Source organism: Notamacropus eugenii, chromosome 1 (assembly GCF_028372415.1).
Source record: "Notamacropus eugenii isolate mMacEug1 chromosome 1, mMacEug1.pri_v2, whole genome shotgun sequence".
Lineage (NCBI taxonomy): Eukaryota > Metazoa > Chordata > Mammalia > Diprotodontia > Macropodidae > Notamacropus > Notamacropus eugenii.
The window spans coordinates 39,064,393-39,080,134 of NC_092872.1; the positions used below are offsets into that span (position 1 = coordinate 39,064,393).

General features: G+C 37.2%; 1 long non-coding RNA gene across 4 annotated transcripts in view; it reads left to right on the forward strand.

The window, feature by feature from the left end:
- The window catches only part of LOC140496859 (uncharacterized), a 48,737-nt gene that overhangs the window by 6,669 nt on the left and 26,326 nt on the right, over positions 1-15,742 (forward strand). The window contains exons 1-3 of one of the 4 annotated variants that reach the window (XR_011964423.1): positions 1,706-6,001; positions 8,024-8,105; positions 10,410-10,505. This is a non-coding gene — a long non-coding RNA (uncharacterized lncRNA). Of the gene's footprint in view, positions 1-1,705; positions 8,106-10,409; positions 10,506-15,742 lie in introns of those variants that run through there. The other 3 variants (XR_011964424.1, XR_011964425.1, XR_011964422.1) reach the window with 3 other exon arrangements.

Below are 15,742 nucleotides of genomic sequence, written 5' to 3' on the forward strand. Positions count from 1 at the left end.
ACATTATTGCTATACGTATATATTATGTAACAATGTAATGTTATCCTTTTGACTAGTTAACATGTTAAAAACAAAATCAGATACCCCTGGAAGCCTAAATAAGTCCTGTTAAGATTTTAGGGTGCCATTTGGTAAATTACCTCTTCATTGAGCTAATTGTAACCTAAATAAGTTAAATTGCTTTCCCAAATTTCCAGGTTATTAACATAAGAGGCAGGGAAGGGGGGGGGGGCAAGTGCTGAATATATAGGTTTTAGGATGTACAAATATGGGTAAGTTCTTTCCCTAAAGTCTTTTCCGATGTTTCATTATGACAAGGGTTCTTAATTGTTTTTTTTTTGTATGTCATAGACCCTTTTGGCAGTCTAGTGAAGCCTGTGCACTCCTTCTCAAAATAGTATTTTTAAATACATAAAATAGGGGTAGCTACGTGGTACAATCGATAGATCACTAGCCCTGGAGTTAGGAGGACCTAAGTTCAAATGTGGCCTCAAACCATTAGCTGTGTTTGGGCTAGTCATTTACCCCTGATTGCTTCCCTGCCTAAAAATTCATAAGATCAGATATATAAGATTGTAAAGGCAACCGATTATATTGAAAATAAAGATATATGTATATATATATCTTATGTGTTTATAATTGTTTACATGTTGTCTCACTACAATGTGAGCTCCTTGAATGCAGGTGTTGTCTTTTGCTTCTTTTTGTATCCCAAGTAGCTTAGCACAGTACCTGGCACATAGTAGTTAATAAATATTTATTGATTGACAGATTGATAGGGACCAAATTTTTGCCTTTTTTTATACCCCTGATACTTAGCCCAGTGCCTATAATGTAGTAACTAGCATTTTATTTCCCAAATCTTTATTTGTCTTCTGAAACTCTTGCTTTCAACCAGCAAGCCACAGCAGAAATGAAACCTAACCCTCAGGTATTCAGTTTTTAGCTCAAGAATTAAAAATTCACACCAGGGTACTTCATTGCATGCAACCCACTGTAAAGAGTGCAACAATTTTCTTGAATTTTGTGCAACTGCATTATAACCTTCCCAGGGTGGCATTGCTTTCCAGATTTCTTCCAGCAGCAAATTGGTTTTCATGTGAATTACTGGAAATGGGTAGTTATCATCAGGTCTGACATGTCATTGAAATCTCTTTGTCATGTCCTGGATGCATGTCTTGAGAAGGCAGCCAACCTCTCTGGAGTCAATGTCAGATAATGCTTCAGTTTCCTCCTTTGTAAAATGGGGGTATTAATGCTTTCAGTGGTGACTCAGAGGACTGTTGGGAGAAAAGATTTACTTTCTAAACCTTAAGGTACTATGGAAATATACATTATTATTATGACTACAGGCAAATTCTATTACACTTAAAACATTGTATAGGCAAGTTACCTAATAAGTAGCTAAATGTCCTAAAAGTGAGGAACTTTTTTTCATTAGTATGGCAAAAGTTAATCCACACCGTTTTTCATCAATCCACAGATTAGACAGTGGAAATGAGCATGTTTGGCTAAAGTCAATTGAGTTTCCTTTAGTTATGTATATGATACTATGTTAGGAGCTAGAAAGGCATATCTTATTCAAAAGGAACAAGATAGGTTGTTATTGTTTGTTCTTGAAGAGGCCCATGACGTCAAGATGATGACATGACTTGCAGTTGACTTTGATTTGAGGGAGGGAGGGAGGGCTGTGCAAGGTCACCAACCTCACTTTCTTCTCCAGAGCCATGTAGGTCCAGTGGCCTGATATTCATCAGAATGACTGGAGATGGCCCAGGATGCAATGTGAGACCCTGGCCCTTTTAGGCTAAGGTTTTATCACTAGAATAAAGTAAAAAGTATCGCTAGAATGAAAGCACAACAGATACTGTCCCTAAGAAGCTTACATTATAACATGGTGCAATGAAGAGAATCCTGAACTTGGTGCCACTGAATGTTAGTTCAAATACTGGCTCTTTTACTTGTGACCATGGGCAAGTCACTTCACTTCTTCTGGCCTTAGTTTCCCCATCTATAAAATGAGAGAATTGAATTAGATTAGAAATAGACCTCGAAGGTCCGTTGTCTGTGATCCTTTGCTCCTCCTGGGATGAAACAACGTATATACAGATACACAAATACAAAATATATAGAAAAGTGATACAAAGTAATTTTTGTGATATGGGTGTGGGGGGGAAATGGGCACTAACAACTACGAGAATTAGTAAAGCCCTTTTGTGGGCAATGGCTCTTGAACTGAACCTTAAAGGAATCTAGGGATTCTGAAAGAAAGTAGGGAATGGGAACATTTCAGGTATAGAGGATATCCTATACAAAGGCATGGAGGTGGAAGATGTAACACCAAATAGCATAGACATCAAGGGAGCCAGTTTCCTTAGAATGTAGAGTGAGTGAGAGGGGTAACATGAAAGCAGTTTACAAAGAAAGTTGTAAGAGCTAAATTGTGAAAGACTATAAATACCAAACTGAGGGGTTTATATTTTATCCTTGAGTCAATAGTAAGCCACAAAAATTTACAGAGCAGAAGAATGACATGTTCAAAACTGTACATTAGACACACAGACTGTATCTCTAAAGTGAGCTCTCTTTAAAAAGGGAAAAAAAATTATGTACACTGAAAAATAACATTGATTATAGGTCAAACTCAAGCTTTGTGCAAACCTGATAAGGCAGAAAAGCCCATGTTTGGATTAATAGAATATATGTTCAAAGCAAAAAAAGAGATTATCTTTTTCACGTTATACATGTTTACAGAAGCACACAAAAGACATGTTGTATTTCTTCACATTTATTATCATTCTTTTTTAATGACAAAGAAGCAAGTGTCATGGAAGAGACTAAAACCAAGATTTTTATTTATTCTCTGCTGTTACCTTCAACTTTAGCTGGTCTTCCTGGTCCCTAGGGAAAGGGACTTTCAGGTCTCAGAACTAGAGCTACCTTGAGATTAATACATATTTTGGAATTCCTTAATATAGTGAAATTATATGGTTCACATTATCCCAGGGATATTTTCTTATTTTTTAATATTTCTCTCTCTTCCTCAGAATTATCCAAAAGAGACTTTTGATAAGGATAAGACTTTTGGAAAATCGCAAGGGGGTCATTTAAACCCTAGCCATATAATCCGTCTGGGTATACAAGCACACTTTTATTCAGGTCATGTATAAAATGTTGATTTACATACCATAGCTTTTCATTGAGTGAGACCCACTTTAAACAGTGAAGCAATTTTCCTTAGTTTTGTATAACTGTATTATAACCAGTACTGTAATTATAAAGAAAAAAAATCTGAAAATCCTAGAGAAGAATCTTAAGGCAGATATTTTGCTTACTTCTAAGTCTCTATTCATTGTCATATCAAAATGAATCCCTGGTCTTTATATAGACATGTATACATAAAGGCCAGATGGAAGGTTACTAAAGACTAGATTTCCTTTGTGCTAAACCTTCTGTTCTGTAACCAACTTATTTATAGTCTTAAAGGTTTAGAAGATGGAATGAAAATATGTATAAAGTGGAAGCTGAGATCCAAAAAAGGGAGGAGACTTGCTCAAAGTCACACAGGTAATGAGTACCAAGGCTGAGATTCAAATCCAGCCCCCCAACCCCTTCACCGACTCCAGATCCAATATGTTTTCTGCTCTAGCCGTTTGATAAAAGGTAGAAGGAAAGAACTTTATTGATGCATATGTAGTTTCAGTCTTTGCACTCAACTTTTCATTTTATCTTTCTCCACATTGGTGGAGAAAGGGGACTTGCAGGTCTCCACAAGAAAATGTTAGAATTCAAACTCCCTGAACATCAATAAGTATTTTTGGAATTCCTAAATCTAGTGAAATTATATGGTTCATATGTTCCCAGCCATATTTTCTTATTTTCCAGCTTTCCTTTCTCTTTTTCAGAATTAACCAAAGGAGGCTCTTGGTAAGGACTAAGACTTTTGGAAAAATCTCAAGGGGTCATTAAAACTCAACCATATAGCACGTAAACACTGGGTGGATCCTGTACAGCTTTTTCTGTGTCACTAAAAAATCTCTGTAGCCTCTGGGATGATGCTGTAAAGTAATATGTGACCTTCTCTAAAATAGAAAACACATTTTTCATCTCAAAATAGCATTTGAAATCCTATGTGCCTTACATCTCACACAAAATAAATAATGATATTTTGGGTGTATTTATGTCATGTTCCAAGCTATGGTGATGACACTATAGTAGACAAAGAGCTGGTATGGCTAGAATACCAATACCATTTTTTAAAAATGGGAAGAACACATATAACCTCTATCAGATTGCTTACCATCTCAGGGAGAAAGGGAAAGAGGGAAGGAGGGATAGACTTCGGAACTCAAAATTTAAAAAGAAAAAAAGAATGTTAAAAATTGTTTTTACGTGTAATTGGGGGAAAATAAAATATTTTTTTTAAATGGGCAGAGAAGTTCATGAGACAAATAGACATCTTGCTGATGCCTGCCACTTCCCTTTTCAAGGTGTTCTCTCTAGCTATATGCAGACTTCTCCAGCTCAGGGCCAAGACTACAAACTTCTTTTCCTGTCTACTTCCCAGACCTTAGATTTGTTTACTTTTGGAGCTTTGGCTGGACTCCATAGGGCATCCTGTTTATTCTCTTTGTTCAAGACTGAAACCATGACATATTTCTCTATGGGGCAGGGTTCTTTCCTCTGGGCTGGTTCATTATCCCCAAATCATCTGTTTGCCCTATAGAGTGGATGGATTAGTCTCCCTCTTGATAAGATGACTTTTCTCCTAAATTCATCAGTAATTAAGAAGGCTTAATTATAAGAGCCATAAAGTCATACAATGGTGGAGTAAGAAAAGATGATAGAAATCATCTCCTCTGTACCCTTCATTACATAGATGAGATAGCTGAAACCAACTCCAAAATAAATACCATCTCTTTCACCTGAGAATTTACTAAGACTTGTCTTAGGAAAAGAGAATGGAATAGCTTAAAGTAAAAAGAAACAATTAAGGAGGGAGAATGCCTTGATAACCTTAAATAAAAATGAGCCTTTGTAAGTGATGCTGTAGCTCACAATTCAGCAGGTCACTCCTAGGACTATGGAACTAGAAGAGACATTAGAGGTTAATATAAATCAGTTCCTTTTTGGTAAATGAAGAAATGGATATAGAGAAGGAAAATGACTCACCCAATGTAATATAACTAGTTAGTAAAAGAGCCTTGGGTAAAATTCAGATCTAGCTACCAGCACTCTCCACACTTTGTTTCTGTGCTTTTCCCTGAAATAATCAATATTCATGAAATACTAATAAATTGGATCATGCTTTTTCCTGAAATAATCTGTGTTCATGAAATACTAATAAATATGATTGTGTGTTATACATGCACAAGGAAAGCTTTTTTTTTTTTTTTTTTTTTTGGAGACTATGTCTGCTTATCTCACCATGGATAGAAATTCAGTAACCATCCATGGGCCACTCACTACTGATCAGCACAGAAGTTTTGACCTCTTCCACTTCTGACCTGAGCTAGTTTGCCCCTTGTTTGGCAGCCTTGTGACTCCTACTCCTGAGGCTTATCTCATTGGACCTAGACTCAGTGAGGAGTCTACTTCAGCTTAGAACTCCTGAACTCAAGTGATTCACCAGCCTTAGCCTTCCCAGTAGCAGGGGTTATAGGCATGTGCTCTCTTGCTGATGGAACTCCCTATCCAAAAGAATTTTCCTGAAAATTTTTTGAATAAAAAGTTATCCTTTTGTTAAGTGAATAATTCCCAGTTTATCTTTTCTTTTAATGTGGATTCTTATATGCTAGTGTTGCTTAAAATAAGATACCTTTATTAAGATACCTAAGGCTATATTTAAAGCCAACACCAAATTAACTATTGTAATAATCTTTTTGATTCTGTGACAGGAAAGAAATTGGTGACTTTGGCCTAGTTCTGGATGCATATTGATCATCAGAAGAAAAAAATTCTACTTCAGATTAAATTATGATGTAGTAAACCCTGCCTTAAGGTAGTGCCTGGTTTCTTTAATTTTATTGTATTTCCTTGCCTTCAGTTTCTGTGTCCTCCAATTCAGACTCCACTCCACTGCCAAATTAACATTCCAGATACACAGATCTCTTCCACAAGTCTTCCTGTGAAGTTCCATAGTGGAACAGAAATTATCTTGGACTGTTGTAAGCCCATGCTGGCAGAATTTGAGCTTTAGTAAGTCCTATCAAGTTTTGAGTATAACTTCAATGATGGACTTATCCAAGGACCAGCCTAAACCTTGCTAAGTTTGGAGAGGCTCATGAACCAACAACTAGCCATCGGATAATGGAATTCTCAGAAATACTATTTTAAGCCATTTATTAAGGCATAGAGGGACTGTGAGTGCACTGACAAAATCATAAATTTTTTAAAGTATACATAGATCTCATCATCCTATTCCTCTACTCAAAACTTTTACAAGTGACTGCAAATAGAGTGCAGACTTGTTGGCATTCCAGCTCTCCTACAAGTTGATACCTGCTTATCTGTTAAGTCTTATCTCCTGCTTCTAAAGTTATCAGATAAGTGGTCACATAAGTGGTCATCATGATCAACAGTGAACCTGAGGGCATCTTGCTGATTCAGCATTGAGGTGGCAAATAGCAGCAAACCACTGTAGCTGGGCTGTATTTTGTCCACTACTATAGCATGTGGGAACCTGTATTAAGGAGGATTTCTGAAAAGGAGAGGGAGCTGTTACTGCTGATATTATAGTAGGTTTAGTTAGTCTGGCTAATGTTTGGGACTTTGTATAGATGGGGTTTTTAACAGAGGAAGAGTGCCAAGGTGGACTAAAGTATAAAAGAAGGGCACTGCTGCATTGTCTGGGGTTAACTGAGGAAAAACTTCTCTAGCAAGGGTTAATTTCTTCCCCAGTAACAAAACTAACAAGGAAGTTCTCAGGGGACAGTGTATACATTTTTAGGTTTCTTCTATATCTGCTCTCTTATGGCAGCATTTGATTCTATGCCTGTATGACCAAGGATCAGTATTTCAGTAAGGACTGAGTATGATGAAATGACCTTTCTGAGCTAATTTAGCTAATGTTTGATCCATAGAACTTGTTTTGAGACCATATTACTCTAAAAAAGATTTTGAGAAAATAGTTGCAAAACACATTGTTCTCTGTTACAAGTGCTCTGTATATGCCAGTCAAGCTGAGATTACTTACATACATACATTTCCAAGTACTTTCCCAAGTATTTCCAAGTGCTTTTGCTCACACCATGCCATGCCGTGTGCCTTTCCTGCCTATCTCTGCTGTGATGTTTAAAAAGTTTGAGAGAATTTAATTTAATCATTTTATTAATAATACCAGCATGTTGATTAATTAAACTATGGTCATTTGGTTGTCTCTCTCTTCAAATTACGTATTTTTTGGAAGAGGAATGTTCCTGAGGGTGTTAATCAACTCTAATTGGTTAATAATTAATGAGAGAATGAATATTACAATGAGGGGCTAGACCTGGACTTTAATTATGTCATCTACTTCCCCAGCCTTGGTCAGTCTGTTGAAAGAATTTATCCCTACCCAAAGCTGAGTAGAGCACAATGGCTTTCCCACGTGGGTGGGGTCTGAATCCAATCTCATTATTAGCAATGTCCTTCAAGAGGCTGAACTTTTAAAATCAGGACTTTAGAAAAAGGGGGGAATTCTGTATCTCCCCAAATCACTGCTTATTGATAATCATTCTCTCACAGCCTTTTGAAGTTTTATTCACACTTTCAGGCCCACCTCAAAGGGCAACTCATCCATGAAGATGATCCTTTCAGTAGGTTATAATCTTTTCTTCCAGCTTTGTACAGCACTCTGTACCTCTCATATTCCTTTCTTTGGGGTAGCTATTCTATAGTAGATTTGTCCATCTGTTGTACATTTTCCTTCTGCAGGATCTATGAAGTAGCACTTGTGCCTTAAGTACCACTGTGTCTCCTATAAAGTCTAATAAAGAGGCATTTATTACATGGCTGTTGAATAATTTTTTTTTTTTTTTACTAGTTCTACGTAGGAAACTCCTGGGAAGGAACTTCCTGTATTAATGCAGATGAGCACCTGCTGTACAACTTAGAGAATTAAAGAGGTACCTAAAGACCTTAAGAAGTCAAATTACTTTCCTAAGGTCACTTGATGAGTATGTGTCAGAGGCAAGGCCTGAACTAAGGTTATCTTTCCATCTACTATATACTATGTATGCTGCCTTTTAAATTGTCTGTGTCTTTCTCATTTATACAGTACTTCAAGGTTTACAAAGTACTTTCTTCACATCAACCTTGTACAATAGGAAATATGTTATCCCCATTTTATAGACCAGAAAACCTGGGAAATGTGACCACATAGCTCTAAAATATCAGAAAAGGATCTGAATTCTGATCTCCTGACTCCAAGTCCACTGTTCAGTCTGTTTAGGCCACATTGCCACTTGGTGAATCATCAACTCAAAGTCAGTGACCATTGGCAAGGACTTGGCTTTTCATCCTAAAGGAATTTGACTTGTAATGTTTTGATGTCTGTCATTATGAAGAGGCCCAAGGTGAAGGGATGGTAAACTAGGAACCACCCACCCCTTGTCTTTAAAACATGATTTTTCCCAGGCTATATTTGGAAGTTCAACCAGGAATAATTTTGAACTGATCTTTGTTGGTCTTGCTTTTGATACCCTGGTTATTTCCCCAAAGTAAAGAAATCATAGAACAGGATTATAAAATTGGAGAAATGGCCTGTTGTTTGTAGAGTTCAAATCTAGCTATATGACTATATTGTGATGATTCTGAGGAAGATTTTTTCTTCAGAGTATATCTTCTATTTGTGAAGAAAAAAAAACATTTTCCTATTGTAGCTAAGAATAAAAAGCAGAACAATTCTTGCCAAGCTGTCAAAATAAGCTAATTCTCGTAAGAAAATTGGGGAACTAAGCATTCACTCCAGGGATCAGAAATGTCCCTGGAGGGGAACAGTCCATACCCACATCCAAAATAGGGACATGGAGAATAATTGAAAGACTGTCAGCCATACTGGGACGCAAAAATAAATCCATCCAAATCAGTTGCTAGAAGGTTGATTAAGTTCTAATGTAGCATATTAGAAAGAACACTTACTTAGGGGTGAGAGAATCAGGACTTGAATTTTAGGTCTGCTCATTATCCTATTAATTTGTTACCTGTGGAAAGTCACTTAATCTCCTTCTGGCTCAGTTTTCACTTTTGTAAAATGAACAAGTTGGATCAAATGCTCTCTGAGGTCTCCATCTTGTCTAAAATCTCTTCTATGACCCCAGGACCCCATCCTTCTATGTTTTGCCTAAAAAAGGGTTTGAAATGGTCTGAAATTTGAGGGCAGTATCTGAGGCTAGTGATAGTTGTAAGAAAGAGTCAGAAGACTTTTAATTTAGGGACTAAGAGAAAAACTTTCCCATGATTAGATGGATAGCTCTAAGACTCATTCCATCGAACCCAGAAGGATCCAGTATGGTGCCACACCATGTGGCACTTAGAATAGAGAAAAAAGCAGTTTTAAGCAAGAGATTGTTGTTGCTCAGGGTCAGGGGGGCATTTCAGATGAACATGGGGAGCTGGTCTTGTGTGTTTGTTCATTATTATATTGATCAACCTGGAAGGTAAATTCTGAATTAATTTGATTTTCAGTGAGTTACATAGATCTCCGTGTGAACAGTTTCTAATTCAGCAAATATTCATTGAGCACCTAGTAGGTGGAAAGTTCCTGAGCAAGGTGCTCTGGTGTACAAAGAAGAATAAGGGGGACTTCCAGGTCTTCCTGACTCTAAAACTGGTTTATGCCAGTCTGCCCTTGTCTTATGTCCCTTGGTCAAAAAGGCCACCTCTGGGACTTTGTGGACCACATAGCTATGTGACTCCAAGCAACTTCGTAAGGTTACAGATTGACGAGCAAGTCCCATCTGTACTGGCAGAACAAGTTCTTATAGGACCTTTCAGTGCTGATGCAATAACGGGTTTGGTTTTAAAAATAAAGACAAGGGAACAGATATTTATAATGAAAAAATTTAAAAATGGGTTTAAGTTGGAGTTTTCATGGCTTTGTTATCTAAGTGTCCTGAGATGACTATATTAGCATATCCTTTTTTGATAGGTCTGGAGTTATTCACTAGGTCTTTCTTTGAACAGAAATTCTTAACAGATTTATCTAATTTAGAATTCTGTTGTTGGGATCATAGATTTAGAGCTGGAAGGGACTTAGAAATCACCTGGACCTATGACTTCATTTTATAGATTTTAAAAGCTAGAAACTTAGTTCCAGAGTAGGGACTTGTGACCTTTTATAGTTGGTGGCAAAGCTGAGAACCAAACCTATATTTTCTGACTCTTAAATTTTTCTGTTTCACTTTTTGTGCTGCCTGTTACATGGGAAGCTGTTGATATTTCAAAGTAGAGGTGACCGAAATAGATCAGTTGAAGCTGCTTATCAAAAGTCAGAGGAACATTTGGAAGAGGCTGGAGGCCCACAGGTGCAGTACACTGCCCATATTTTCAGACTTTTTCAATGTATTGTTCAGTTTTGCTGATTTAGAAAAATGTATTTAAAAATATTGTTATATGACTCTGGGAGGGGAAAAGGGGGACACTGGGAGAAATTGTGGTGACATAAAAAAACAAATGATATCAATAAAAATTTAAAACAAACAAAAACATTACCCACAAGTCTCTAGGGATTGAAACCTGGTAGTTCTATCCATTAGTAGTGTTTAAGGTCTTGTCAGCTAGATCATATGCACCTCAACACTAACTCTGTGTAAGCATTTTTAGTGAAACTAAAGACAAAATGAATTTAAGACCCCCAAACCTTTTGACAGTTTGCTTCCATTATGATTAAAAACACATCTAGTGATAAACAAAGTAATCAGCCCTATTCATATTATCTCATGCTGGAAATGCTTTCCCTTCTTACCTCTATTTCTGAAAATTCTTAACTCTCTTCAAGGCTTAACTGAATTGTCACTTCCTACAAGAGGCCTTTCCTGATTTCTCCATTTTGTTAGTGTTCTTTTCTCCTCAAATATTTTATATCTACTTCTATGTTTACATTTTATTTTCCCCCAATAGAATGTAATCTCCTTGAGACATATATTTGTTTCCCCCATGCCTAGTGCCTGGTGCACAGTAGACCTTTAATTAATGCCAATTGATTGGAATTGAAAATAATGATTTTTGTCTTTTGAGATGGTAACTTCACTTTGGTGAATATATTTCAAAGCATGTAATTCATAATCACAACTTTCTAGGTCAGAGTACTGTAGGGCTAAGTGGTGGTTTTAAATATGTTAGACTCCAGGTAAAATGGGATGGATCTATACTCAAAATTTTTAGTTGAAGAATAATGTAGTTTCTTCTAATAGAGTTCCATGGTAAGAAAGCCTGGATTCATATCCTCCTTCTGATTACTGCTTGTACGAATTTGAGTAAGACACTTAGTATCCCTTGGCCTCAACTGATAAACTGAGAGAACTGGATTAGATAGGTTCTGATATCTGTTTGAGTTCTGTGTCTAGGATCTTCTGATCTGTGCTTCTTTCTGAATTAATTTTCAGATATGCACTTAGACACTAGGTGGAGCTATGTGTTATATTATAAGGAACTTGTTCTGAATAGAAATGTGTTCTTTTTTAAAAATTTAATTTATTTTTTGATGTCCTTGTAATGAGAATTATAGAATATTAGAGCTAGAAGGAAACTATGAGGTCATTTTGTCTAATCTCCTTATTTTACTTTGTTTTTATTAGAAATTTGACAAACATCAATAAATGTGAAACTTTAATATATAAAGAACAGAAAAAGAGAATTGTATATAAAGCATGAGCTGATAGGTGTTTTTTAAAAATGTAATCTCCTTATTTTACAAATGAGAAAACAGACACTCAGAGAAGTCATAAGTTCAGAGAATTTAGACTTGCCAAGGCCACATGGCTGGTTGATAATAATAGTTGACATATACAGTGCTTTTAAGTTTTATAGGGACAGCTAGGTGGTTAGGTGGATAGAGGGCTGCAGTTGAACCTGGAGTTCAAATTCAGACTCAGATACTTATTTAGCTTTGTGACCTTAGGCAAGTCATTTAGCTTCTGTTTGCCTCAGTTTCCCTCATCTGTAAAATGAAGATAACACTAGCACCTACCTCCGATGGTTATTGTGAAGATAAAATGAGATAATATTGATAAATTACTTAGCAAAGCACCTGGAAATAGTGCCACATAAATGTTAGCTGTTATTAGCTATTATTACAAAGCACCCTGCATATATTAATTCATTTAATCCTTACAATAATCCTTGGAGATAGGAACTAAAGGTATTATTAGCCTCATTTTACAGATAAGAAAATTAAGGCTCAGAGAATTTTATCATGATTTTCCTTACAGCCGGTAAATTTGAGGATTCACATGACAACTGTCTCCTGACTCTAGATCTGGTGGGACAGAATCAAAACGACAGAGTAAAAGGAATCCTTAGCTCACCTGCCTTACCTCCTTGATAAAGATCTGAAAAATGCACCAAATTGAATTCTGATCAGGAAAACGAAAGAAAAATTACAGTGAATATTTTTTTCCAGCCAAGGGCAGCTTAGGGGAAAAACAGGAAGGTGAGTGGACACTGAGATCTGTGGTCTGAGTATGGCCAGGTGTGGAGCATTCTAGTGCATCAGGACTGAAGAGAGCCAAGACAGGACACCAGAGCAGGAAGCACCAAGACAGAAAGGGATCCCAGAACATCTCTGAACTGGTGTCAGGTGCAGGAATAGTCATCTGGAAGCTCTGTTGTTCATTACCCAGTTCTAAGTCACAGGGAGAGGATCTTTTGTGAATGTTGGCTCTACACGGAGCAAGGAACAGGTTCTAGAAGTGAATTGTAGTTGTAGAAAGCTAGGAGCAAAGCCCAGTATCCCAGACCAAAGGGAAGTGGCAGTTCATTTGCTTTAAATCTTGAAAAACCTCCCAGTGGGTTAATAGTAACTGAATCTAGCAGCAACAGACTGCTAAAACTCACAACCAGGGACAACCTGAAACACTCAAATCTGGGACAGGACCTTGTAGAACTCAGATCAGGAAGACAATGAACAGACCTCCTCCTAGATCACACTACTTTCAGAGCATTGAAAGCTTTCAGATGTTCAGACTGAGTTGTGAAAGCAGCAGAAGGAGGTAAGAGAACAGAAGATTAGTCCAGACATCCCTTCCTACTCACCTCCCCAAAGTGTGCAGAGCTGAGCTCTAATATAAAGTTCAAAATCAAGAAGTAGGCTGGAAGTTTGACCAAACAACTCACCATAAAGAATTATTATGGAGGAAATAGTAAAACTATATTGGTGGGAGTCCTCAACTTTCCCATCTCAGAATGAGGTAAATCTAACCATGAAATAGACAAGAAAGAAGTTAAGGAGATGAATAGAATTTTAGAAAAGTTAGATATGATAGACCTTTGGAGACAATTGAATGGGAACAGAAAGGAGCATCCCTTTGTCTCAGCTGTATATGGCACCTTCACCAAAATTGATTATGTATTAGGGAATATAAACCTTACAACCAAATGCAGAAAAGCACGAATATTAGATGCCTCAGTTTAAAATCACAGTATAATAAAAATTATATTCAGTGATTCCGTGACAATAATACCATGGACAGATAGATTAAAATTAATTAGAAACTAAATAATCCTGAAGAATGTCAAAGAAAAATATCATAGAAATAATCAACAATTTCCTTAAAGAGAATGATAACAATGACATAACATACCAAAATTTATGGGATTCAGCCAAAGCAGTGATTAGGGGAAAATTTGTGTCTCTAAAAGTTTATATCAATAAAATAGGAGAAAAGTAGATCAGTGAATTGGGCATGCAACTAAAAGCTAGGAAAAAAAACATTAAAAATCACCAATTAAATACCAAATTGGAAATCCTGAAAATAAAAAGAGAATAATAAAATTGACAGTTAAAAAAAATTGGAGTGTAACTGAGTGAGAGAGAAGTGCAGAGTCCACAGCAGCAGCTGCAGTGATCAGCCTGGGGTGATCAGCCCATAGACTAAATGTTTGAAAATCATCTACTTGAGCTTCCCAGAGCAAGATGGCTGAGTAAATTGTAAGTGCTCTCACCCTCCCCTTGTTGACTTTGAAAAACCCAGAGAATATTACTCCAGGAGAGATCCTGGAATAGTGTAGCGAACAAAAGGGGAACAGCAGTCTTTCAGCTTGGGAGGCTAGAGAGATGGATAGGAACAGTTCCTGTGCCTGAGGGGACCAGTGCAGGACTAGAAGTGTCCCAACAAGCACCACGTCAGTAAGTAAACAGAAGAGACTGAGCCCCAGGAGGGTGGAGATGTTAAGTGCCAACACCATGACCCCAGGTATGCCTTAACATCAGAATTGGGCAGCGCAGATGGGGTTTGCCATCCCTGAGCCTGCCTGTGCTCCAGTGCAGACCTAGGGGAGGAGGAGACCCCCTCCCCCCATGACCAGATTACCCCTCCCCCACACCTCACAACAGGAGCTTCAGTGTAACCCTGGACAAACTCAGAAAGACTTCACCAGGCCTCAGGCTTGGAACACATCAGTCAGCTCAGCACCAGGTAAGCTGCAGCATTATATGGCTTGTAACTGAAAGAACCAGAGACTACAACACACAAAGCCAGAAACTAGGCCCCAAACTCCCACCATAAGAAACATGAGCTAGAGCCCTCTGTGCCCCAGAAGCAGAGATCCACTTTAAAAGCCAGAAAAAAGGCAATCATCATGAGCAAAAAAAAAAAAAAATCAGAAAAGCAAAGACCATAGCATCTTACTTCAGGGACAGTGAAAATCAAAATACGAATTCAGAAGAGGAAAGCGCTGACAATATACCCAATCTGAAACCTCAAATGGGATTATGAACTTGTCTCAAGCCCAAAAAGCATTCTTGGAAGAGCTCAAGAAAGATTTTAAAAGCCAAATTAGAGAGGTAGAAGAAAAATTGTCCAACGATTTTAAAAATAGAATTGACAAAATGAAAGAGAAATTCACTGAAGAGAACAGTTCTTTAAAAAGTAAAATTAGACAAATGCAAAAGGAGGTAAAAAATTAACTGGAAAAATTGGACAAATGGAAAGGAAAGTACAAAAGCTAACTAAAAATAATTGATTAAAAATTGGAATTGGGCGGGTAGAAGCTCATGACTCTACGAGGCATCAAGAATCAGTCAAACAAAATCTAAAGAATGAAAGAATAGAATAAAATGTAAACTATCACATTGGAAAACAATTGACCTGGAAAATAGATCCAGGAGAGAAAATCTAGGAATTATTGGTGTATTAGAAAGCCATGATGAAAAAAAGTCATCAAGGAAAACTGCCCTGAGGTCCAAGATCCAGAAGGCAAAATAGTAATCAAAAGAATCCACTGATCACCTTCAGAAAGAGATCCCAAATTGAAAACGCCAGGGAATATTGTTGCCAAATTCCAGAACTCTCAGGTCAAGGAGAAAATACTGCAAACAGCCAGAAAGAAAGAAACAATTAAAATATTAAGGAACTACAGTCAGGATCACACAGGACCTTAAAGCTTCTACATTAAAAGATCAGAGGGATTGGTATTTGATATTCTGTAAGGCAAAGGAGCTTGGACCACAACCAAAGATCAATTACCCAGCAAAATTGAGCATAATCTTTCAGGCAGAGTAATGGACATTCAGTGAAATAAGAGATTGCCAGACCTTCCTGAT